Source organism: Rhynchophorus ferrugineus, unplaced genomic scaffold (genome assembly GCF_030347505.1).
Source record: "Rhynchophorus ferrugineus isolate W39M unplaced genomic scaffold, kcgeb_rfMv2 rfM1, whole genome shotgun sequence".
Taxonomy (NCBI): domain Eukaryota; kingdom Metazoa; phylum Arthropoda; class Insecta; order Coleoptera; family Curculionidae; genus Rhynchophorus; species Rhynchophorus ferrugineus.
This window is the reverse complement of record NW_027472580.1, coordinates 37,006,208-37,033,735: the sequence shown is the minus strand read 5'-3', so window position 1 is coordinate 37,033,735 and position 27,528 is coordinate 37,006,208. Positions and strand designations below refer to the sequence as shown.

The 27,528-nt window shown below is 33.0% G+C and overlaps 1 protein-coding gene across 1 annotated transcript in view; it reads right to left on the bottom strand.

Annotated features, from left to right (window-relative positions):
- LOC143196624 (mannosyl-oligosaccharide 1,2-alpha-mannosidase IA) overlaps window positions 1–27,528 on the bottom strand; it is a 95,338-nt gene that overhangs the window by 17,007 nt on the left and 50,803 nt on the right. The window lies entirely within an intron of this gene.

The window sequence follows — 27,528 nt, the reverse complement described above, 5'->3', positions numbered from 1 at the left end:
ATATGCCATTGTCAGACTTGGCAACTTCCTCGGCTTGTAAATTTCGCATTTTTATTTCACAGCCTTTCCCGCTACAAGAAACAATTCCTCGGTCTTTTTTTCTTACCACGGCAATTAACGACGTTTATGCTAAACCTACAGCGTTCGTTCGGCATTCCATTCATGTAAACGTTCTCCAATTTCAGAAACTTATGTATGTAATTTCCTGCAAATTGCGCCACTCTAAAATTACCCATAAATTTGGACTTTTTGTCTTTCATTTGCTTCGATACAATGTCGTGTACAACATGTTTCATTGTAGGTAAAAAATCGGACAATACCTATTAGGGTGTGGGACGATCATTGGTATCTATTTATCTTTGTTTTAATATTGTGACGTGGAAGAGGCAATCAATATGTTGTGTTAAAATTCTATAGTCTAAAACTGTATGTCTTAAGATTGTTGAATAAAATTTTTATTGAAGTTTTAGTAGTTTTTTTTTAACTAATTAAATCTTACATATATGCTTAGAATAATCTTAATTTACAATTTTATATATTTTAAAGTCTTCTTTTTATAAACGAGGGTTGATCTGGACTGGAGCTACTGTTTAACGTGGGCTCCGAACTATGGTCCTCGGCATTAAGCCTACCGACTGACGAGTGACCAACTTAGAAATTATCTCAGAAGACATCCGGTCTTACCCAGCCTGGTTACTGGCGTGACTGGGATTATTTTCCTTGTCGGATTTTACACTCTTGCCTAGGACAATCACAAACATATATTTACGACCATGCCCCAGTAGGATTCGAACTCGCGACTTTCGCAACAGTAGGTGGACCGTCCTGTCGCCTTTACCACTGCGCCAACTAAGCCGGCTACAAATTAATTTATTACTACTGTTCTGTTGTATACGTATTAGTACACAAGGAAGGCGAGTACTTAATTAATACATCAGTATGTATTTCCCAAATTAAAATAAACACTTAACTTTATTACGGTTAAGAATACACTCTAACACTACACTAAACAAGTTTGTGTGATTTCAGTTTGTTCGCTTCAATCTTTTTATTTCCTGCGTGTTGTCTAGTAGCTGTATCGCTTGCACGTTGCTGTGATTTAGCAAACTAGTTTCATGTTGTAAGGCGATATTTTCAATCACTACGTATATCCATTTGACTTCGAGGTCATCGTGCAGCTCTTCGTTAGTTACGTAGCCATAAGCATTGGTAATTAATCGTAGAACTATGTTTTGGCAGCTTTGGATATTAGCTGGTTTGATGTTTTAGTGCAACCCCATATTCACAACCAATAAGTTCAAACTGGCTTTATGATTGACTGATGTACCATTATCTTTGATTTTAGGTCAAGTTGAGGGTATCTTCCGACTAACCAGTACAGTTCCTTAATTTTGATCTGCTCTTCTTTTTGTCTAGTATGTTTCCAGTTTAACCTACTATCGAGATGGATGTCGAGATATTTTTTCTTGTACTTTTTCTACAGCTTTAGGTAGAGATATCTCTTCTACCACGATAACTATGTCGTCCAATGTTCCACGCACTGTGTTTTTTGTTTTTGTTGGAATATCAGCAGTGTAGGGCAGAGACAATAGTGGTCCAACACACTATCCTGCGAAACTCTTGCCGAAATATTTTATTATGAATATGAGAGTTCAAGAAATATATTACGCCATGGGACTGTATGCTGCTAGTAAATCCATTACATCCGTATTGCAATAATTTTCTAGTGTTTATTTACAAGTGGTAGCAAGTTTCTACAATTTAAGATCGCGTTCAAATGAAATCGTCATCTACCTTTATATAAAAAGAGAGAGGGAGAGAGAGAGATAGAGAGAGGGAGAAAGAATATATATTTACTTATATGGGGAGTATAATTGGAAACCGATAAAGCCCCTCAAGCACAAATCGGTTATGGAGCGCATCGTATTTTTTTCACGTGTGGGGTAACCTTTAAGGCATAATGACTGCGTTTACACCGTTATTTGTACGTCGTTAGAGACGGTCCTGAGACGGAGTGGGTCTCAATTGGCGGTGCCCCGGGGCCCCCGTGCACCTTCTCGTGACCGAAGACTACAGAATATCGAATCCGACGTTCGAGTTCGTGATCTGCTCTGCTCGTGTTTTCCTGGTTTCGCTCGAGATCTAGACAGCGTTAGAAAACAAATGGACAACAAGGCCCGGGGCATGGGAATCGGCCACGGGGTTGAGAGACAAAGGTATCGAAGCTATCAACGTGATATAGTTCCGTAATAATGTTTAGAACTTCAGTTGACAGAATTTAAAACTAGTAGAATTAAAAATTAACGAATTTTTTTAAAAATAATTTTTGGATTCCCTTAAAAATCATTTTAAGTAATTAATCAAAAAATTATAAAACCATTATTTTGTACTAACATAAATGCGAAGTACTGAATTTTGGAAGAGTAAACTTTAAATTAAAAATATTTTACGAAATTTGTGGAGTTGGATAATTTTCTGCGGTTTCTTATTATGTATAGCACACGATATATACAGCTTACAGCAGTAATAAATGTACAAGTAATTATAATAAGCAAACTTGATATTCAGTGAGAAACATTACTATCTGTAAAAAAGATGCAGATCGTAAAAAATACAACTGATGGACCCTTTAAATATATTTTAGGTTGAATACAAAACGATCTAATGAATCGAATAGAAAATGTTGAAGAAAAATAAATCCATTACCAGTATTCAATAAGTTCACAGAAATAACATATTACAGTATATTCCTCAACCTTGTTACATTCCTAATTCATTTACTTTAGAGATGGTTTTTGGACTGCGTAATCTTGAAATGAAAAATGATTTTTGTTTGTGCATTTGGTGTTTTTTTATGATTTTTTGCATCTAATGAGTACAAAAAGTTAAATAATAATTATTCTTTATTGTCTTACCAGTTCGTAACATAATAAACTGATGAAAACATTTTCTTAATAGATTTCTGAATGGGAGCTTGCTTGTGCGAAGAAGGAGAAGAGATGAAGCACACATATCAATCTTTAGTCTTGATTTTATGATAGCAGAATCATCTAAGACTTATGTATAGTGATGAAACGACACAAACTCTTTTAAAAACCCGTTTTTCTCTCCCAATTCATTTTCGGCTAATAAGACATTATCAAATTCAACGTAAATTTTCTTGATCTAAGGGGGTACTACATTAATATTTCATTTATGTAAATTGTAAATAAAACTGATCTTCTAAACATTTAAAAGTTTATATTATCATAATAAACATATATTTCTCTTATATAAAGGTTACATTAAAGCGTTTGACATTTTTCTATGTAAAACAAAAAAATCCATTTAGTATTACTGAGTTGTTCAATGTACAGAAGCGCTGACTACGAAACCTATTAAATACTTGTACTTAACGGTACCTTTTACTTAAAAAGACACAAGGAATGGCAGCTGTGTTACCTGAATACTGGGTTTGGGCAGTTGATAGTGGCAAGTCTGAACTGAACGATAGTCAATGATTGAATAATCGAATGAAACCCTTCAATAATATCTCATATAAACGTCTCGGGCTTGCCAGATATTTGTTATCCTTTACTATTCGCCGCTGCTGGCACCCCGCACGTGTTCAACATCTGGGATTGTATTTCTGGGTATTTTGTCGACCGTATTTCCACAATGTAAAACTCGACATGCCTCAAGATCGCTACAGTAGTATAAATCAAAATTGTATAAGGAAGACATTCCAAGGAAAGAAATGGCTAAATACTTGAGTCTTCACTTGGATCGGTTAACAATCCCCCATTTGGCAACCCCGACGTTTATCTCGGAGATTATTGAAGCGTACTTTCGATCATTCAGCCACTGACCATAGTTCAGTTCAGACGTGCCACCATCGACTGTCCAAGCCTAGTCTTCAGGTAAACCCAGCACCGCTTCTATTTAACTATTTGTATATTCAACATTTTGCTTGTGAAAAATCAAAAACACTGTTCATTTTTCATCATTTTTACTTTTACCTTCACTCACCGAGCCATATAAACATTCCTAAAGTGGTAACCCCGACGTGATCTTTCGCATAATTGGGTTTGGACTCATAAATGGAGGGTACGTGCAACATTGAGAAATAAAAATAAAATTTTCAATAATTTTAATGCGATTGTTTATCCATTTTATGTTTGTTCCTTCAACATTACATTCTTTCAAATATTTGTTCCTCACTGAATTTTATTTTAGTGCTGGAACAATTAACCTTAAAATTCATTTCATTATTTACATTTTATTTTTTTATTTCTTTTTACGATCTTTATTTCTTTGACAATCTTTTGAACTCCTAGAGCTTTTGACATCACTATCTAACCATCAGTACTTCGGCTAGACATTTCTTTATAGGCTATGTTTAAATCAGTGTCTACCTTCGCTCGCAGTTTCAGTCATATTGACAGACATTTTGATTTGAAAGGCTTTGGGCAGCTTCGGTCGGATACCGTCGTTATTTGTTTCCCTCAATAACCGTAACATATGTGGCTACGGATTAGTCACAGAGCCACCCCAGAAGCTAGGTACCGATTGTAGTCACCGTAGACTCGTCATGTCTTCTATCAGTATCGCTAATGTCTGGTCAAAGAAAATAACCTACCACGTCGTCGATCCATCGAATCCCCCACAGCGTCGATTACGGGAGCCCTGTTCGAATATTAGTTTGTTTTCAATGTCCTCGATAGACTACATTCAAGTGCCAAAGCAACAGTACTAGATATTGTACAAATGTTTGTTAATAAATGGGAAAATATGGTCAGAATACGTGCAAGCACCAAGTACGATGATCAATTTAATTCTCTTTGCTCGGGCATTTGCCAACTTTGTTTACCTCCCTCATCTTACTGATTTTAAATTGTTACTAAACATAAAATGAAAAATCAGTCTATTTAAAATCCGATCGGAGCGTAACCTTTATAAAAATAATGTCGAAAATACTAACAACAATAAAACCTTGTAGAGAATCAAAAAAATTAATATTTAGATTGCATGGATAAACAAAATACATAAAACAGAAAATATATCGATGATTCGGCGGCATTGAAATATCACTTTCGTAGTTACATGGATTGAAAACGCAGTGGGAACATTTATTCGTCGATTTTAAAACAAAATAAACATAGATTGATATCACTAGAGTTGAATTTCAGCCGTGCTATCTAACACGAACCAATAAAACATTCTTGGGTTTTCTTGCGGAATCAGCGATAGGTCGCGTGATTAGAGCGTGCGAGCCCGGCTCTCCGATAATGAAACCAGAAGGAAAAAATACGTTCTAGGTTGCGATCAAGCGTCTTCGAAAAGTGGGCGGGACTCAAATTATTGTCGAATGTTGATTGTCGTCATCAAGTTCCACCCTTCGATAATTGTAAGCATAAATCCACTTGTCTTGCCATATTTTTAGAAATATTGCACAAGTTTGCTTTATTAGCAATTGGCACAGCAGATAAAAATCGCAAAATATTGACCATGATATTGATGACCTCTTTTCTAAAGAGAAATAAAAAATACCGATATAATTATGTTTTTTTTAATGAATATTAACTATGATATTAGTATTATCAGTGGTAACTATTTGGTAAATTTTATTTAAATTAAAAAAGTGGACCATTGTGTTCAATAAGCAAGTGTATAGCTATATATTTTTCAACAGTGTAAATAAAAATTAAATGTCGTGTAAAATTATTAATATTATCTATAAAGGCATAATCAGAACTTTAGGATTAAGTTTGTAGCGACCTTGAGGCATGTTTTACATCGTGGAATAACATAACATATATATATATATTCAACATTTGGGGTAAGGGGATCAACTTAAGGGGATATATATATAAGCAAAATTATACAAAAAGTGCGATTGAACAACGAAAATATTTGTTTCCAAAAAAGTTATAGCGATTTGACCAGTTTTGATTTTCGCGCCCAATTAATGTCGGTCTTTGCGCGCTATCATTGTCGAACGAAAGAGGCGTAAGAGAGCGGAGGTAGTGTTTCTAGTGTCGCTAGCACTAGTGTCATTCTAGTGTCGTCGTTTGTAAACGAGACGCTGACTTCAACCTTACTTCAATCTACCCTTCAAAAATCAAGACAAAAATTGGGCTTCACGTATGTCATGTAACTCTTGAAGATGTTCTGCAGGATGAGTTTATTTTCTTTTCTTTATTATATGGAACCATTCATTAAATTATGTGTTACATCTTATATTAGCTGGTACAGAGGTGAAAAAAGAGCAGTGAAGTTTGCAGGGCCAAAAATGTTTGAGTGACCATCACACATATGGTTATTTTTGTACTGTAAATCATTTTAAAGGTAGAAACTCGAAGAAAACATCTTACCCCGGTCTACCACCGATAACCGCTCCCATACCCCATACAGACAAAAATCCTGTACGTGCTCCTTCTGTATTGGAAAATCCAGTACTCCCTGAAGGTAGCCAGCCAGCACGGAGTTCAATCTGTATTCGTACATTCTGAATTCGGTATTAAATCTAAACCAGGAATACCACATTTCGTCAACTATGATGATCTCAACGACTTAATAAGAGACTTAGATCTTCCAAAAAATAAAACATAATAGGAAAATTAAAACTAGAAGTTCCTTATATTTAAATAAATCACTTTTATGTACACATATTATGTATTTTTATTTAGTTGGTTTTTAGCATTTGTTTACACATAAAATCAAATGCAGAACTATTTCTTGTTCTTATTCTTATTTCTAGGTATAAGAAAGTCAGTTTGAGTGAGATTTCAAAAATTATTTTGTGCGATGTCTTACTAATATGTATGAGACATGAGCATGGAATAAAAACAAGAGATTAAGGAATGGTCTGACTCCGAAACGAGCTCGTGTTCAAAAAGGCAAGACTCTTAATACCCCGTGATGTTGGCGTTGTTTTTTGAGAAACGAAATATTTTTTTACTCCCTGTGAGAAGTACACCCGTGCCCTCTATAAGGGCGGGAGGAAATATTTTCTTATGCGTATTTATACTCGTAACTAGGGACTATTTATTCTGTCGCTACAACAAGCTGTTGTTTACCGGTGTCATTAACGTTGCTACCTCCAACCTTAAAAATAATCATTAATGTTGTTTTGTCGTCACTCGATTCAATAATCCAAAAAAAATTAACAATACGTTATCATCTAATGAATCCACGGACGAGGAAGATGTTATACGGAATTTTGATGTACAAGCGCGATTGATAATAAATACAGATACGTTGTCCAAGAAGTTTATTGATGTCGGAGGTAGGCATCAAAACATGCTTATCAAAATTTAAATTTCGGCCCTTGTGATGTAATATACTATTTATTCGTTGTAAAACAAAAGTAGCTAAATAATGTACTCATAATATTATTATAAACCTTTTAGACTACTAAGATGCAAAAATTCGTAGAAGAGAATAACGATTAACAGAATTTAAAAAATTCGAAAAAAATTCATTTTTTCATTTCCAATCGTCTAGTATGTTGAGTTCTCGATTGTTGAAGACTATGCATATACACTTAGAGCAACCTAATGATGCAGAACTGCAATATCACATATTTCAGTATGTCTATATAATATGTTAGGTGCTTACATGTATTTTCATCAGCGATATCCTTTGGTGAAAATACGAAATATTTTGTAAACAGCTGTTAAATTCGATGGTTCTGATATTGTTATGCATAACTTAACATTTTCCCATTTAATGTTATCGAGTTGTTCAGTGTATACAGGCGTTATTTCGGGAATTTCCGATATTCAGTTGATGAGTCAACCATTTATAGAGACGGTTATTTGCGATGGGAAACCCTGAAAATGTATTATCGAACAGTTTCAATATCGCGATGTCATTGCCTGTCAGCCTAAAAGAAGAGCGTATTATTGTATTTCTGTGGCGTATTGTGACTGGTGACGAAAAGTGGATTTACTAAGACAATCTTAGTGTAAAAAGGCATGAGATATTGCAAGAGACTTATACAAATTGACACCAAAACAAAATATTCATGGCTATAATCTCTTGTTGGTGTAGAAGAACTGCAGATGTCTATCGATGTTAATTGAATAAATTGAAGTACGTATTGTTTCAAAAAATGTGGTGTTGTTGTCAGATATGAGCATCTTCTTATTCACACGGTTTCGAAATGTTAAAGAACTGTAGAAATGGATCGATCACCAACTAGGGATGTCGGCCGCGGATCAATCTATATTAAAAAATATATCGATATATCGCAAAATAAAAGTTATCGATATCGATTTCATTTGATATTTTTAAAATAAAGTACCGGAAAACGCAATAAACCTTTAAAATAAAATACCCAAGCAGCCCATATTTTTATATATTATATTTATGAAAAAATATTGAAAAAGATCGTTATATGGGACAAAAATATAGATAATTTTTGAAAAACTACGGGATATAGGAAAAAAGTTGTAGAAAATTATGGCAAATATTCCATTATTTGATTAATATATATTGTAGCATTTTTTTTTAATAAATTGTTTTTTAATGTGAAAAAATAATCGGAATAGATTTATAATAAATATTAACTAAGGTATTGTAAAGTAAGGTATGTATCGTAAGGTATCTGGATAAGAAGAAAATAAAGCGAGCCCTGAAAAAATAATATGAGTGAAATATTCAGGTCCACTAATATAGGAAAACAAAACAGCTGGATGTTGTCTAGTATACAGACGAAAATTTGTTTTATGATTTGCTTTCCTTCTTAGTACTATGGTGGTATGTTTTCATGAGAAAGTTATATAGTTTGCATCAAAATTTAAAAAATTCGTAACTTAAAAGTGTCAATGAATAACCGATGATAAAAGATATGAACAAACTGGTGGTGGAAAAGAACAAGCTATTAGCCTGCCAGGCCATAAAAAATTATTGAAAATTAATGATGAAGGCTATCTGACAAGGAAATCAGAAAGAAACACTTTCTAAATCGTGTCAAAAATTTAATGTGCTTTGACTATTGGGTGCCGTGAATCGAATGTTAATTTTTATTATCACGTTTTACTTCATATTTTTATGATATTTTTTGAAATATTGCATAATAGCTTCTTTTATAATTAGCATAACAGATAAATAAATATCACATTTTTTGATGTTTTGCAATTCTTGATGAATGGAACAGATGTATAAATTATGTATTTGTTGACGATTATATTCAGATCTTTCTGCGCCAAAATATAACATACCAACATATTACGTTCTGATGAGTATTAAAGTATGCAGTAGCATCAATATGGCGTCAATTTTACTGGGCACCGTTAGACAGTGGCGACGATGTGGGTGAATCGTTGGTAGAATTTTTAAAAAGGCGATGACCTACCTTATCGGTCTACACAATAGAATCACACAATTGTACAGCGACTGTGTAATCATAAAAAATAAAGTAAGTGTTAGATTTTAAATATACTATAAAACTAGAATTTCTCCTTAGCTTCTATTATATCAGGTAGTTTTTACATAATTATTTTAATTGTTAAGTATCAAGATCTATAAAAATCTATTTATGATGTTGAAAATCAAAAAGGGTTACTTAGTTTTATTATTACAAAAAACTAAACGGTAATGGTTGTGAATAATAAAAAGTACTTTTAATGTTATGTAGAATATATAAAGTTATTGTTTATATTTTGATCATATTTTGCGATATCTATTCGTGAATAGTATGAAATAGTATAATCTAAAGGTTAGATTCGATGACCTTTTAGGTGATTGTATGTATATATCTCATTTAGTATGATTGAAGTCCATCAAACACTATATCATACTCCAATTGCCGGTTTTGGTTTAAACAATTTGAAGGAGGCGATTTTGATATCGATGACTATAACACTGCTTGGAAGATAAACGTAGACAATGAAATGCAATATTTAGTGGATGAAAACCCAGCTGAAAAATCTGAAGAAATTTTAGCTAGTATAACCATCCATAATCCAGACGTTTGTATGCGATGGGAAATATCCAAAAGGAGTAAAAATTCGATTTCGTATATTCCGGCAATATGTTCTAAAAGTTGTGAAGTATACATTGTCGCAGCGGAAATGAGAGTTGCCGTACCTAATATATTCACTAGGCACCTTTTGATTACCACTTGTTCAGATCGGTGAAGCACGGCTTGGCCAACACAAGGTTTCGAAATTAGGAAAAAGTGTGGAAGTGGATCGATGACTGAATCGTTTCCAAATCAACATCGTTCCTTCGATACGGCCTCAACATGTTTCCAGAATGATGGGAAAAAAATATAATGAATCAAATAAATTTGAATATACTATAGAATATATACCTTGAGGCATGTCGAATTTTACATCGTGGAATAACGGTCTACAATATACCCAGAAATATAATCCCAGATGTTGAACACGGGCGGGGTGCCAGCAGCGCCAACTAGAATCCGATAACGAATAGCTGGCAACCCCGAGACGTTTATCTGGGATGTTACTGAAGGGTATTTCCATTCATTTAGTGCTCGGCCATCGTTTAGTTTAGACGTGGCACCATCGACTGCCCAAGCCTCGTCTCCAGGTAACACCGCTGCCATCCGTTTTTATCTAATTGTATATTTCACATTTTTTTATATAGCCAATAAATAACATAATGTAAACACCACTGTTTCATTTCGTTTTACCTCCATTCACCGAGCCACATTATTTACCCTAAAAACATGATATTAAAGAAAAAAAATAACAAAAAAATCCTGGCGAATTGATAAAAATAATATATAAAAAATAAACTCCTAAAAACTATCTTATAACGAAATATTACTAGACCAGTAGCTGTTAAATAGAATTTAACAGCTCCAAAACGCACTATTAATAAATTATTGTGTAAACAACCGATATATTAACACAAACAATGTTAACACGATTCGTGTATGTAATTTACGATTGATAAGACATCGCCTGATTCTTGTTTTTGTTGTGTTATCGACGGTCAGCTTACACATGTTCTGTGCATGCCTAGTCGGATTTCATACAAACGAAATTATCGATGTGGAATAACAGATGATAAGTTTAATGGGGCGGCGAACGGCGTTCAGTATTCAGTTGTAAAACGTCCATTGAAGGAAAACAGTCCCCGTCACGTGCGTGTCGAATTCCACGAGATTGAAATATATATATATATATATATATATATATATATATATATATATATATATATATATATATATACATATATACATATATACCAAGAACGCCAACTGGAAACCAGGGAATTACGGGAAGGCATCAATTTTCAACTGTCGCGAACTCCCCTTTAATTTTGGCATTAATGTTTTACAGTCGCTGCATCTTCTCTCCTTGGGCACTGGGTGTATTTTTAGTTGGCAGTCCGTTCTCGGAGCAATATCAAGAGGAACGAAAAAAACTGGTTCAACTTTCTCTCTCTTGCCGACGTCCTTTTTTACCCCGTCCCGCGATGTGTTTTATTTGACTATTCGTCGTAATGTCCCAGCTGTCACAGCGTTTATGTCGGTTTTCCTCGGAGTCAATATATATAGTCTTCCGTCTTGGGCTGATGTTCAGATGCGCTTAATAATTTCCCACAAGGGAAGTATTCATATTTTGGGCGACTTTTGAAATCCATACAATCAGGGCTGGGGAAAAATACGTAATTGAAATACAAATATATATTTTGTATGTATAATTCAGTTACTTATGTAGCGAATTGAGGCATGTCGAATTTTACATGGTGGAATAACGGTCTACAAAATACCCAGAAATATAATCCCAGATGTTGAACACGGGCGGGGTGCCAACTGGAACCCGACAACGAATAGCTGGCGGCAACCCCGAGACGTTTATCTGGGATATTATTGAAGGGTATTTCGGTCATTCAGTGCTCAACCCTCGTTTGGTTAAGACGTGCCACCATCGACTGCCCAAGCCTCGTCAACAGGTAACTCCGCTGCCATCCTTTTTATCGTTGTATTTTTCTCATTTTTTATATTGCCAATAAATAACGGTCACATTATGTAAACACCACTGTTTCATTTCGATTTACCTCCATTCACCGAGCCACATCATCATTTACCCTATAGTGGTGACCCCGACGTGATCTTTCGCTAAATTGGGTTTGGACTCGTGAATGGAGGGTACGTAGAAAATAGTGTATTTTACGTGGCCGTTATATTTTTTTTTGTTTCAAAATTTTAAATATTTTTAATTCGATTCCTTTTCAATTTTACCTTCAAGATTCATTTTCATTTTATTCCGATTAATTTCATTATTTCCAATTAATTCTTTAAAATTTTTTTTTGTCAAAATTTTTATTTCACAATCTTTTGGAATGTTTTTGCATCACTGCTTAATCATCAGCGTCTCGGCTAAACATTTCTTTCGGCGCTATGTTTAAATCATAATGTCTTCCTTCGCTCGCCGTCTCCGTCATAATGGCAGATATTTTGATTTAAAAGGCTTTGGGCAGCTTCGGTCGGATACCGTCGTTATTTGTTTTTTATGAATTAACCTAACGTATGTGACTACGGATTAGTCACAGAGCAGCTCCAGAAGCTAGGTACCGATTGCAGTCACCGTAGACTCGTTATGTCTTCGCCGAAGTACCAGAATTGCTAACGTCTCGTCGTCGAAGAAAATAAGCTACCACGTCGTCGAACAGTCGATCCTCCCACAGCGTCGATTACGGGAGCCCTGTCTGAAGAATAGCTTGTTTTCAACGTCGTCGATGGACCACATTCAAGTGCCAAAGCGACGATGATGCAACGGTATCTGTAGGACCGGAAGATATCAACAGCCGTACCAGATCACAACCGTTTCGAACTATCATATTTTTTCAAAGCCCAGTTTACACAGCACATTTTGTTTGGTATATGTTTTTTTTTGTATTTGATATTTTTTGCAAACATTTTTGTATTTTTGTTGAAGTAATTTTATGTAAAATTCTGGCAGGGGAGTATTGTAGCGAATTGAGGCATGTCGAATTTTACATGGTGGAATAACGGTCTACAAAATACCCAGAAATATAATCCCAGATGTTGAACACGGGCGGGGTGCCAACTGGAACCCGACAACGAATAGCTGGCGGCAACCCCGAGACGTTTATCTGGGATATTATTGAAGGGTATTTCGGTCATTCAGTGCTCAACCCTCGTTTGGTTAAGACGTGCCACCATCGACTGCCCAAGCCTCGTCAACAGGTAACTCCGCTGCCATCCTTTTTATCTTTGTATTTTTCTCATTTTTTATATTGCCAATAAATAACGGTCACATTATGTAAACACCACTGTTTCATTTCGATTTACCTCCATTCACCGAGCCACATCATCATTTACCCTAAACTTAAAAAATGTAATTTTTATTTCAAATACCTGACGCTAATGTATTTTGTATTTAGTAATTCTAATACTTATTGCTTCTACAGAAAGTAAAATATTTTTACAAAAAAATTGAACCGAATTCAAAACATAAATAAGAAACTCACTAAAAAGTAAAACGTAATTAAACTTAGATTCTTAACTAAAAAAACACGCTTTAAAATAAAATATGCACGTAATAGAGGTGGTAAAACTAAACAAAAATCAGGCACCGACTTCAAGGTGCCGAGCCTTCAAACAATACAAAAATAATAATAATAATATAATTTTATGTCATAAACACAAAATTAAATAAGGAACAAAACAAACCGTTATTTTTCTCTTTTTAGTGTTAGATATTTACTCAGTAAATTACGCAGTTATTTTATTAAATATTACAATGGATGGCCCAAGTAAAAGTACAGCTCGTATGAAGAAAAATAGGAATAAAGAAATAATTATTGAAAATAAGTAATATTTCAGGCCTTGGGGTCCGCTACCTAGTCTAGATGATGTGACAAATGTTCCAACCAAACTAGAAAAAAAGTCGCTGTCCTGTTGGGAATCGAACCCACGACCGCCGCGTGTGAATTTAACGTTCTAACCATTGCACCATAGAAACAGTTGTCTACAATGTTTCTACAGCTTGTCATATGATGAGGTTAGTGCCTAAAAAACAAACTGAATGGGTTTTATACTCAACTACTTCCTATTTTTCGTCACAGCAGTCAGCAATAACATTATACTCAATTATTTGATTATTTTAGATAAAAAAGATGTGAAAACCTTGTACGCGCCTTTGAAATTTGAGGTTTTCCCTCGATTTCCCCCCTCCCTCCAACAGATCCTAACTTGGTTTCAATAGGTCCACCTCGGAGGTGCACTCTTTCGAATAAAAGAATTGAAAATCGGTCTATAATTGACGAACATACATTTAAAAAAATATACAGCTGAACACAGAAGCTTCTCCTATTTTGAAGTCGGATAAAAATATTATAGTTTGGTTTTGTTGGGACATAACGTGTTTTGGACGTAGACTGTATTTACTGATTGCTAAATGTCAATGTATTCTTAATTGGTTGTCTATTTATATGTCTGCATACCTTCATTTTAGTCTAAGACAGTTTAAGAGTATAACCTATTAGCTTACATAAAAGTTATATTTACAACCTATTAGGTAAATCACAGAAAAGCTCTTGTAGGCAACTAATTTGGATAAACATAAACACTTGTTCATCTCGAACTGAATATCATCGTTCATTTCCTTTCCCTTCCCAAAAATAAGAAACAGCCCTTTGGTCCCATCCCTTTGAATGTAAGTGGTTGTTGCCCCGTCTGGACTGCTTATGGTTTTAATAAAATTATTTGTGTTTATCGCCTGCACCTTCGTCCGCCAGTTTGTTTTTCATTATCTTTCGATTATCACTGTTCTGCAAGCATTTCTATGGTATACCCTGCATGGAATGGTTTTGTTAACTTTTGTAACTTTTTATTTTAAGTCTGAGAAACTGCAATCTGCCTTTAGTAGTCGTACATCCTGAACTGCAAGCTTCTGCCTAAATTCGAGTATATTATGTTGGTTCACAACAATTTCCACCTTTTACACCCTGAACTGCGATGCTTATGCCGAGAATCCATAGAATAAGGTGTTTTTCAAAGCTTGAGTGTTTTCTGATTGGAAAGCACCTTCAAGCTATCTTTTGTGTCATTACAGCTTTAGCTGCGATATTCTCATCCGAATTTCTCTTAACTCCAATAAGGAATGCTTCGAGTAATTGCGAAACGATTACCAATTAAAAGTATATCTGTTTTCTTTTCTTGATAAGAAATATGATTCCGGTTAACTGAGTGATTTCAAAAGGGATACTGTGAGTTTAAATCTAACATATTTAATATAAACCATACCCCTATGTCCAGACGTCTCACTCATTACACCGTTCAATACTAACAAAAACATACAATCTCGTTACTTTGAATACACAGTCCCGGGTCAATAGCGTGATATAACAAAAACACTTAACAGTTGAATTGACAAGCCCCAGCCTGACACATAGATGGCGCTACTAGAATTAAATCCATATGTTTTTTAGTTAGCCCTAACCCTCAATAGATGCGTGTATAAATTTGACAGCTGTCGGATCAATAGTTTGTGAATTATAGCATTTTGGGTGAAGTTATTGTGAAAAAAAAATGGATAAAAAGGAATTTCGAGTGTTGATAAAATATTGCTTTTTGAAGGTAAAAAATACAGTTGAAGCAAAAACTTGGCTTGGTGCCGAGTTTCCGTACACTGTCCCAGGAAAATCAACCATCAATGATTGGTTTGCAAAGTTTAGACGTGATGAAATGAGCACAGAAGACGGTGAACGCAGTGGACGCCCAAAAGAGGTTGTTACCAACGAAAATATTAAAAAAATCCACAAAATGATTTTGAAAGACCGTAAATTGAAATTTAATGAAATAGACACTCTAAAGATATCAACTGAACGTGTACATCATATCATTCCCGAATATTTGGGTATGAGAAAGCTCTACGCGAGCTCACTTTTGATCAAAAACAACGATGAGTTGATGATTCGGAGCAGTGTTTGAAGATGATGAGTTTTTGCGTCGATATGTGATAATGGATGAAACATGGATCCATCATTTCACTCCGAAGTCCAATCGACAGTCATTCGAGTGGACTGCACAGGATGAACCCGCTCCAAAGCGTGGAAAAACGCAACAGTCGGCTGGCAAGGTTATGGTGTCTGTATTTTGGGATGCGCATGGAATAATTTTCATTGACTACCTTGAAAAAGGAAGGACCATCAACAACGACTGTTACATAAGTTTATTGGATCGTTTGAAGGACGAAATCGCCGAACAATAGCTGCATTTCAAGAAAAAGAAGGTGCTGCTTCACCAAGACAATGCACCGTGTCACAAGTCAATGTCAAAAATCCATCCACTGTATTTTCCAGATCTGGCCGCCAGCGACTATTTCCTGTTCTCAAATCTCAAAAGAATGCTCACTGGGAAGAAATTTTCGTCGAATGAAGAGGTGATTGCCGAAACGAAACTGAGGCCTATTTTGAAGCAAAAGACAAATCGTACTACAAAAATTGCATAGAAAAGTTGGAGGGTCGCTATAATCAGTGTATCACCCTTGAAAGGAATTATGTTGAATAAAAAAAACTAATTTTGCCAAAAAAACGTATTTTACTATGCTAGGCCGGGGACTTTTCAATCGACCTGTTATGTTTTCCATAGAAGTATCTTATGACCATTATTTGCATAATACTGTGCGACGTTTAAACGAGCATAATTTGTTATTATTAGAGTATTAGAGTATACTTTGTTATTATAAGGTTAAATTTGGTATACGAATGGATAATGACGTTTTATTTTCATTGGTTAGAATCAGGACAGCACACACTTATGGAACCAATATTCCTGCTTGAAGGATATTTTTCTAATAAAAAAACTCCTGTTAATTCAGAATATTTGTGAAATATGAAATATTTTTTATTCTTCAATCATTGTCCTGAAGATCAGTACATCAAAAGCAGCGCCAATAAAATAATACATTTGGATTAATATCTAATGAAATGATACAATTTTGAGAGGTTATTAATTGCTTGTAGATGCTAATCTTCTTTACAGTCTTCTCGGATTTGTTTTTGAATCTTAAAATAATGTTACTTTTTACTCTACGAATGTGATACTAGCAATAACACTATGAAGCATCTACAATATTTTGCTTTATACTAAAATGTTATTATACTTTTTTTCCGTTGTATATTGAGTTGTATAGCGATTATACTTTGTCGGTACATTATTTGTGTTGAAAATTAGATAAGGCAAATCTGTTATTATTAAGAATCATTCATCTATTGTTATTGTTTTTCTTTAGATCACGATATAAAGCAATGATGAAATATAATAATATTTATTTTTATTGTGTGCTATTGTTTTGTAACTTGTATAATCTGTGCTACGATAAATATAATCGTGATTGACCATGGTCAATGTTAATTTGAAAAGGAATGAAGGTGACCTAATATTAATTTATTGCACTTGTTTGGTAACAGATCTTAAGATTTTTATGTCTATTTTATCGTAAGATATATTTATTTTATTCGTCTATTTGACAAGTTGGGTTTATCTGGACTCCGAAATACGGATGTTGTGGATATCCGCATCTGAATCCATAATAAATAATTCACAGCATTTGCGAATGCGGATCTGCAGATCATGATCAGAAATTAAGGGCGCCATTAAATTTTTAATTTACCTACCAAAAATATAATTATAAAATGAGCATTGAAAGTGGAACTCGTTGATCGAAAAGGAGACTAAAAAGTAGACTTAGCTGGTTTCATTTAATCATATAAGAGTTATGTTTGTAAATTTCTGCATTCAAAATATCACCATTCCGAACTTCAGTGATTTGTTTTGCAAAGATATATTAAGGAAACACTATATTAACAAATTTTATGACACACATACCTACAAAAGGTCTACAAAAAATAGGGACGTAATATAACATATTTTTAAATTAATTAAATCAAATTATCAATCATACAATATAATTAAATTATTCCCAGGAAGATGTTCAGCATATACATTTTATTTCAAATATATCGATGTTAACCAAGCATTGTTATTTGATTATATAACGTTATATGTTTGATAGGTATTTCAATGCATCCAAACTATATAAGCTTTCTCACATGTTATTTAAAATTAATAAGAAAGGTAGCAAATTGAGGTGGACATATTAATCTTAATAGAAATTGTTACAAAACAGCTTTTAAATGTTACTAGTTATAATATCTGTTGCTTACATTTAACGTACCACTTTCAATATCTCCTAACGAGAATTAACACTAATTACAATATCCATTATTATACAGTTTTGAATAATGGATGAAAAAAAATGTAGTAAAACTTATGGTACTATAATAATATTAATATTTTAGACTGCGAAATATTAGATTTTTTGTTTATATCATGTCACCTTATTATAGGTTCTCCAAAAATGACCAATGAATATTTTATTAGAAAAAGTAGCGAGTATAACTTAAAGTCTTATTAGTTTACTTTGACTAGTTCTCTTTGGTTACTTTTATATCATTTTCAGAAAATTGTTTTGGGTAAATCAAGCTGATAATTCTAACTAAAGTTCAATAATATCTTTACCTCATATAGGTCATAAAGGACTGCGTTTTAATTTTGACGTACTACGCTTTTCTGTTTTATGGATGTGAATATATTTTAGAAATGTTAACATAGCATTTCATGAAAGAACTAAGTTGACAACTGAAACTGTAATTGGCTTACTGATAAAGCTGCTCATTTATTCTTTTTGTTGGGGCGACAATGCTAGTATGTTACCATGCGTAAGTTCTGCGTTGTTTTTAATATACATGTAAATGTATGTATTGAATTAAAAATTAAAATTTTCCAAATTAAATGACTAAGTGACTGACAAAATAACTGTCACTTTAAAATAAAACAAAATAAAAACCTCTCGAACAAAGCTGAAATTGTAAAATTGCATATCTTGTCAACTACTTAACCTCTGGATATCTCTCATTTAAGATAATCACCCTTACAATGAAGCTAATGAAACTGTAGTCTATTTAATTATATTTGACCCCTCTCTCGTAGGACGGTAATTAATAAAAAAATTGGTGTATTTTAATCGCCGAAAGAAAGTCTCATTCTGCGGATAATTACTTAAAATAACATGCCCCCTGACATTTACCACGATCCCGATCTTATTGGGAACGTTCCTGCCGTCCCGGCGATGACGTGATCGAAAATGTTCCACCGTCCGACCATTAATTATGATTGCTGGTAAATTTGTCCAAGAAAAAAATGTAATCAAACCGACAGTAATTTTAATTGGCCCCACCGATAAAATTTTAATTAATCACTTCACATCGGCAGTATAAAGTTAATGAACATTATTTTAGGCTCCTGGACGATAATAACTAATAAAAGCCTACAGCAGCAGTTACAGGATTAATAAATTATACATTTTTTGGAGATATAATTCATATGTTTTGTGGTTAGTCGACCAGTATGAGAAGCAACTGTGAATTTAAAATCTACAAAATAAATTTCAATAACATTTTTAAAAAATTACGCAACAAAAAATTATTGATCTTAATCAGAATTTTATACCAGAGTAAATATATTTTTGACACCAAGATATTCAAGAATAAATTATTCTGCAGACCTATGCCAATAAGCCACCATTGATCGATGCCCTTAGTTCAAATTCTAGCGGATATATGCGGTAAAATGATTGAAAATTGGATCACTCGGATCTGCGACACTGTGAAATGGACGACATTTGGATGGACATTTGAATGATTTCAAATTCTATAGATAATGACACATACATCTCATATAGAGCAGGTTTCATTTCATTACAACAAACACTCGTCTTTATTGAAAAAACTTACCTTTCATCGTAATTATAATATATCTGAGATAAAAATAACAAATATTATTTATTATCAATATCATTATATAGAATTAATAATCATATCAATATTGTTTCAATAGGAACAATAAAAAATAATTATTTTAGATACAAATTCGTTTTAGATTATATATATTTAAAAATAAGAAAACTAAGTTGAATTAATTTTTAGTAAAACACCTGATGTTTTATCAAAATTAAATAGGTGTAGTGTTTAATAGTTAATTATATAATATATTTAAAAAAAAATGAACCGACTTCAAAAAACAAATAAGGAACTCATTAAAAATTAAAAGATAATCAAACTTAGATTTTTAACACAAAAAAAACATACATAACATAATAAACATACAATAAACAACGTAAATTGTGTGTATATAGTAGAATATAAAATACGTGTAGTAGATAGACTAAATAAGGTTTTTGTTTATTTTTGTTTATTTATTACAATGATTATTATGTCCATATTTTATTTAAAAAAATTTTTTTTATGATAAAAATCTAAGTTTGATAATTTTTTAATTTTTAGTGAATTCCTTATTTATTTTGTGAAATCAGTTAATTTTTTTTTGTTAAAAATATTTTACTCAATAAATTACGCAGTTATTTTATTTAATATTACAATGGGTAGACCAAGTAAAGGTGCAGCTCGTACAAGGAAAAAAAGGAATAAAGAAACAATTATTGAAAATGAGAAGCGCTTCAGGCCCCGGGGACCGCTACCTAGCCTAGGTGATTCGACAAATGTTCTAACTAAACAACAACTTCTTCAACAAAAATGTATTATCTCCGCTGGGAATCAAACCCGCGATCTCCATTGGGGAGCTAAACGCTTTAACCATTACATCATAGAAGCAGTTGTCTACAATATTTCTACGAGGTCTTATATGCTATAGTTAGTGCTTAAAAAGTAAACTGAATGGCTTTTGCACTGAACGACTTCCGATTTTCCGTAACATCAGCGCAACAATAACATTATACACAAATATCTGATTATTTTAAATAAAAATATGTGAAGAAAACTTTGTACGTGACTTTGAAATTTGAGCATTTCCCTCGATTTCCCTCCTTCCCACCAACATATCCTGATTTGGTTTTAATAGGATGACCATGAAGCGCACTCTGTCGAATAAAAAAAGAATTTTAAAAATCGGTCCATAATTGATGGAGAAATCAGCGAACATACATTTAAAAAATATATATACAGTCAAACATAGAAGCTCCACCTTATTCGAAGTCAGTTAAAAATTAAATAACAAAAAAAAACACAAGTTAAAAGAACATAACAGTATCATATATTATAAAATATATATTGAATTAGAGATGTCAAAAATCGATACCTGAATTTTTAGGGTGACAGCTGTTTGAATTAAAAATACTGTATCAGAAATAGGTTGGTAAGTAAATTTGGATATAACAAATTCACTAAATTATAAATGCAATTAGTACACCAAATTATTACGATTACAAAATACGATGTAAAAAAATTAAATAAAATATGTTTAAAATATAAAATTGGTAATAAGCAGTTCTCCAAGATATCGATAAAGCATACCTATTATACTTATATTTCAAATCCTATGCCAGAGTTACAGAAAAAGATGTGTTTTTGTATAAATATTTTGTATAAAGGTCTGCCGGCTTCAAAAATTCTATAATTTTCTCAATATTAATTCAAAAATTTAGAATTTCTCTAAATTTTTGCCAATATATGACACCTAATTTGACAGTATTGCACATCAATCAGAATTGCTTTATCTGTGAGCCATCATAATATATCTTTCGCAAGTAGGGGAGGATCCCATTCAAAAAGGTGTTCGTGGACCGCGTTGCAATATTCCAGTCTCAATGTGATCGTTGATGATAATTATATTCTGGTAAAAAAATCACCTAAAGCAAATTGTTGTCGATTGAATTTTGGTTTAGTGGGACTAGCTTCCTATATATATTGGAAACATGGGTATTGGGATCTCTGTTACAAAAGGAGTGAGGTTCCACTATCGACTCGTTATTATCGATATACATCGGAACCGATAAAAACAGACTGGATGTAAATAAAATATAATGGCAGGTTTTTAAATTTAATGGATATTACCAGAGGACATGAAGGATGATTAGATTCAATTTGTTTTAATGTGTTGAATGAATTATTGTGATTGCGAAGTCCATTGTTGTTTTCAAGAAGCTATCCAAAGCTTTGGTTATGGCATATAGCTCCGCTGTGAGAAATGGTGTTTTTCTAAAAAGGCATTTGAAATCTTAAAATCTATGAAGCCATGAAGTAAAAGCAGTGCAGCATGTGAATGCAGTGATATCTGTGAGAATTTTTAAGTAGTGCACAGCTAGAGTGAAAAAAACGAAATTATTGGCTGTAGATGAGAGTTGTAAGTGCATGAAATATCCTGGCGAGTAAGAATTAAGTACGCCGATCATCTCAAATCGCAAATGAATGAACGCATAAACAGTCAAGACTGACCCTCACATCCTAAAATTAAAGACCATAAATTATTATTTGCCATTTTTTAAAAATATTAAGAAAGAAATATTGGTAAAGGGGATTTATCTTTTCGTGTAGGCAGCTTTACAAGTTCGGTTATAGTCGAAACGAAATGTTATGTCCGATGAAAGAGAGGTCTCCAACGCGAATTATTCACCAAATACGATAATATACAGCGGGAGGTTGGGTACTCGAGAAAAAAAAACCGTTCTCCGGCCGTCCGGATTAAGTCGTCTCGGATTGAATTAAAAATGTCGGGCGTGAGTTTTTTGCCTCCGGTGACCCATCGCGCGCACTTAATGGACCATAATTAAGATGATGGCCTTCTGGGCAATTGAGACGGGAACCACTCTAATGGCCATATTTACAGAGCAATTAAAAGCGAAACGCTCGGCAAGAAGAGATATCGATGGTTTACGTAAAAATTGACGTAGAGTGTCGAGGAGTTTTCGACTGTTGTCTAGCAAGGATTCGTATTAATCAAAGTGGTTGATTTCTTGTCTCATTTGGAATTAGTTCTGTTATAGGAGGACATGGACTGATTCTACAACCATATCTTCCATGAATGTTAGTAATAAATACGCAATGCCTGCAAAATGGATTTATATTAACGATAAATATTTGCAAAAGGATCCAAAATTATTATTAATAGTTTCTAAATGTAAAAATTCGTGAGGAAAAACCCTGACAAAGATAAGTCAATTAAAATATTAACTGCTGCGACTTTGCTGCCATCCTAGTTATCATATTTAGCTCCTTTTGACGAATGACTATCGGATTATTACTTCAGGAAAAATTCAATTAATAATAAAATGTTTTTATTAAATGCTATCGTATTTCACAATGAAGTTAGTTTACTTACTGTTGGGCCACTCGTATTAATAGGAAAATTATAAAAATATTGTTAAACTATTTTTTTCACTTCTTTTAGAAATATTTTTTATTTCTTATCTTCAACTATAACTATGTCTAATGAATTTGTTGATGTTTATTAATTACTGTTATTAATTGTTAAATAAGTAATTTTTTTTATGTATTTTAAAGTCTCCTTTTACCAACTATGGGTTTATCTGGACTGGGTCTAAAGTTTAACCACGGTCCTCAGCATTAAGCCTACCGACTGGCGAGTAACCAACTTTAGAAATCATTCCATAAGACATCCGGTCTTACCCAGCCTGGTTACTGGCGTGACTGGGATCATTTTACTTGTCGGATTTTACTTTACTTTTTAAATTACTCTTACCTAGAACATTCACAAATTTTAAACAATCACAAACATAAATTTACGACCATGCCCCAGCAGGATTCGAACCCGCGGCTATCGCAACAGTAGGAAGACCGTCCCATAGTCTTTACCACTGCGCCTCCAAGCCGGCTAATAAGTAAAATTGCATTAAACATAAGGCAACATCATTGCGATTAATTTAGTTTATGTATTTAACTGGTTAAAATCTAAATTGTTATTATCATTAATACAAGCACCAATAACATTAAATATAATACTATCATTCCATATAGTAACAACGCTAAATATCTTGGAATGAATCTCGATGCAAAACTTCGCTGGAAGGAACATATAAAGAAGAAAAGAAAAGAACTGGAATTGAAATATAGGAAAATGTACTGGCTAATTGGAAGAAAATCACAATTAGCAGTACATAATAAATTGCTATTATATAAGCAAATACTGAAACATATATGGACATACGGAGTTCAATTATGGGGATGTTCTGCAAAGAGTAATATAAATAAAATACAAATTTTTCAGAACACAGTTCTGAGAGGTATTATGGGTGCACCCAAATACTATAGGACTGATTACCTACATCGAGACCTTCAGATACCCACAGTCAGTCAAGAAATCAAGAGAATTGCAAGGGGAAATGAGGAAAGACTCCATTCTCATACGAATATTGAAATATTGCAGCTTTTGGATACCACCAGAAAAGGACGCAGAATCAAAAAATCAAACCATCAATATTAAAAAAATCAGCAGTGACATGTATAAACATTATTTCACCAGAGACTGGGATAGGGCCGATGGGTCTTCCTAGTTATATACCTAGATTTAAGTTATCAGAAAGACAAATTGTAGGTTAGACAGAAACGACTAGTAACAATATATTAATTAAATTAAAAAAAAACTATTCCTGTTTTAACCCTATTATATATTTATTATTCTTGTTTCTTAAAAAATCGGTTACATGTTATTTTTCAGAATATTATATTACAGTATTATATTATTTTTTGTATATTCACAGATTACAAGCAACAATTGTTAGATGTACTTTTATTTATTCTGCTATTAAGTTATATTATCTAAATGTTATTTAATGGTACTAGGAACCTATTGTAATTCGTTTTTATGTGACGCTATCTCTAGGATTTTTTATTTATGGGCCAAATAATACATAAAACCAAATTTAATGAAAATTAATTCTCATTGAGATTGATTGATTCTTTTTAAAAGTACTAATTCTACACAACATTCCGAAAATGTCAAGGCATGTAATCAGAAAAATAATAATTTGTGTTGCTTCTTCTGGTGATTGAAAAAATAGGATTTTAACGACAAAAATGAAAAAATTTGTATGGTGACATATTAACATAATTAATAAGTGGTCTAATTATATACATAAAAAGCAGAAGAGGTTTTGCAATTAAAATTCAAATGTGTAATTACTATATTTAGTAAATATAAATCTTGAATTATCAAGTATATTTTGAATAGATTCTTTTTAATTTATAGTTTTTCTTTACAATAATGTATTAGTAGTCAGATTAGATACTGTTTATTGATGTATGTTTAAAATTTTTATACCAGTGTTAATGTATTTAAATAAAATATTTTAGTAAATCCTATGTTTAATTTCCGCTAGTAATAAATATTCTCAGTTGGTTAAGACGGACAAAACTTCATATTTTATACGTTCTATGTCTGTTTATTTTATATAAGATAACATAACCTAAAATGTCAACGAATGTCACACTTACTTTTAACCAATCCCTTCATACACATTTTAAACCAATCACGATCCAGTAAGATCGAATTTTCGTGTCTTTTAGGTCAACATATAAAGTAACGCATATGCTAATGAAGAATTTATAATATCTTACTGATGGTATTTTTGGACATGATTGTCATGAACATTTTTTTTTGCTTTATTTCAGAAGTGTAATGGACGGCGAGTTTGGACGCGAAGAAGATATTTTTTTATTGTTTGTTATTTATAAATATTCATAAAGTGTCAGTTGGCTACAGGTCTACGAACGAAACAATCGATAGCTATTCCTGATCCGAGGCCCTCTAAAAATTATCTATTCAGAAGATCGACCAAAAAACACGAGCCTTATCGATAGAACATTGGCCGCGGTCGCCGCTAACAACGACGACGAATTATTTTCGGTGACTGATAAATGGCCGCCCTGCGCCGAGAAAATATTTATCGACTGCAAGGTCGTTAATTATTCTCCTGCTGATGTACTTCACCGGTAGTTTATGTTATCGATCGGCCGGAGATGGGACATGGGACTGGTTTCGATACGACGGTCCCTGAAGGGTACCGGATAAACACGAGATGTTCGGTATGAGAAATTACGACGTTACTGAATATTTCATTATAACGAAAGGGAGAGAAAAAAAAATCGAAAATTTAAGATATGATAACGAGCATGGTCATTTACCAGAGATTAAACTATGTTAAAGATCCACTTCATTTAACATTCTTTCGGGCTTCCAAGAACAAAAAAAAAACAGCAACATATTTTTAAATTAACTGGGAACTTTTGTATACTGTTTGATGTATGTATTTTTTATACTTGATGATGACTAATTCAATAGTTTTTTGCTTTACTTGCTCCAACGTTTTCAGGATGCCAGAGAAATAAATGAGTAAGAAACTAATAGTTATTTCCCAAAATATCATTTTTTGGGCTTTTATATGGCTTCAGAACATGGAAAAGCCTTTATAATTGGTTACTGGTTAGAAGAGAAGATGATTGCCAGATACAGTATGATTTCAGGGTAGGTATGACATACAGGCCACCTTATATAGGGCGAACCGAGGGGCTCCCACTGATTCACAACAATTCATAATTCATGTTCAAGAGGTCGAGTTGAGAAGACCTAGAAAAATCATCTCCTTTATGACTGACTGATAACCCAATCTCTTTCATTTTAGGTTAAGTTGAGAGTATCTTCCGGCTATCCAGTACAGTTGCTTTATTTTTTGAGTCTGATCTGCTCCACTTTTAGGCACATAATGTGACTGTTGAATTGTCGACATTTTCGGAATTGTAAATAAAAAGTATTTTGTTTCAACATGTACCAAGTATGCATAATGAAAGCTTTCAGAAATTAATTAATTTCTTCTTAAATATTTTCTGTTTCTAAACAATACCTACAAAAGTTATGAACACACTGTCTTGATTACACATGGGAGTGAAATATTTTTAGAGCATACCCATTTTGTTAAAGACTATATAAATTTAATATCGGAAATAGTTGTTTTCAGCCTTATGATAAAGATAAGATAAATCGCGGCGCATTCACCATGTTTCTTAAAATGTTTTTATTAAAATATCTATTATAACATTAATATTTTTGAAGATAATTAAATCATATCCAGTTTAAAATTGGACAGCAAATGAGAACTTTCTTCTCCTACATAAATATCACATAAAAAAAGTCTGTTGAGTTATTTGTAGTATATACGTCATTTAAATTTGTGACATTAAAACGTCGTAATGTTGCCGCATCGACTCTGAGTTTTAATTCAGTTTGGTTTTGACATATAATAAAATTCTGATCTAAATAAAATAATTGAACAAAAATGTTATCAAATATAATTTTTTTTAACATTATATTACATCTAAAAACTACGGTTAATTATACAGTCACAATATTTTATAGGTTAGAGTTATAACCTCTTATCACTATTGCTTTTAAGAATTTTGCATACGTCTGACAACCGGAGGACTTTGACAGGCTCATTCGTTTAAGTGTTCAAACTAGCTGGACAGTATTGTGTCTCTTTTTAACCAGAATAAAATGAGAATGAAAATATTGTCTGATTCTAAAACGAATTTACAAATTGCCGTAGGCAATACGTTAAACATCTTGATGACGTATGTACAAAAAACTTTGAATATACTATTTATGTTATTCTTGTATGACAGCTTATAATATTTGTTCATTGTAAAAAATTTAACTCAACTATGATAAAA